This window comes from Nannospalax galili, unplaced genomic scaffold (genome assembly GCF_000622305.1).
Source record: "Nannospalax galili isolate Female #2095 unplaced genomic scaffold, S.galili_v1.0 scaffold341, whole genome shotgun sequence".
Classification (NCBI taxonomy): Eukaryota; Metazoa; Chordata; class Mammalia; order Rodentia; family Spalacidae; genus Nannospalax; species Nannospalax galili.
The window spans coordinates 497,630-498,113 of NW_008346082.1; the positions used below are offsets into that span (position 1 = coordinate 497,630).

Genomic DNA, 484 nt, shown 5'->3' on the forward strand with positions numbered 1-484 from the left:
ACAAAAAAAATAAAATACCTTGGAATAAACCTGACCAAAGACATTAAAGAGCTCTACAAGGAAAATTATAACTCTTTAAAGAAAGAAATTGAGGAAGACATCAGAAGATGGAAGGACCTACCATGCCCATGGATTGGAAGAATTAATATTATGAAAATGACCATCCGAACAAAAGTCATTTATAGATTCACTGCAATGCCAATCAAAATCACCATGACATTTTTCACAGAATTGGAAAAAACCATCCTAAGATTCATATGGAAGCACAAAAGATCTTGGACAGCCACACCAACCCTGAGCACAAAGAGCAATGTCGGGGGGAATTACTATACCAAATTTCAAGCTGTGTTACAGGGCGATAGTCATAAAAACAACATGGTACTGGCACAAAAATAGACCATTTGATAAATGGAACAAAATTGAAGACCCAAATATGAGTACATGCAATTTCAGCCACCTGATATTTGACAAAGGTGCCAAGAAC

At 36.2% G+C, this 484-nt stretch overlaps 1 protein-coding gene across 1 annotated transcript in view; it reads right to left on the reverse strand.

The window, feature by feature from the left end:
• Positions 1–484, reverse strand: part of LOC115071920 (phospholipid-transporting ATPase FetA-like) — a 68,937-nt gene that overhangs the window by 26,304 nt on the left and 42,149 nt on the right.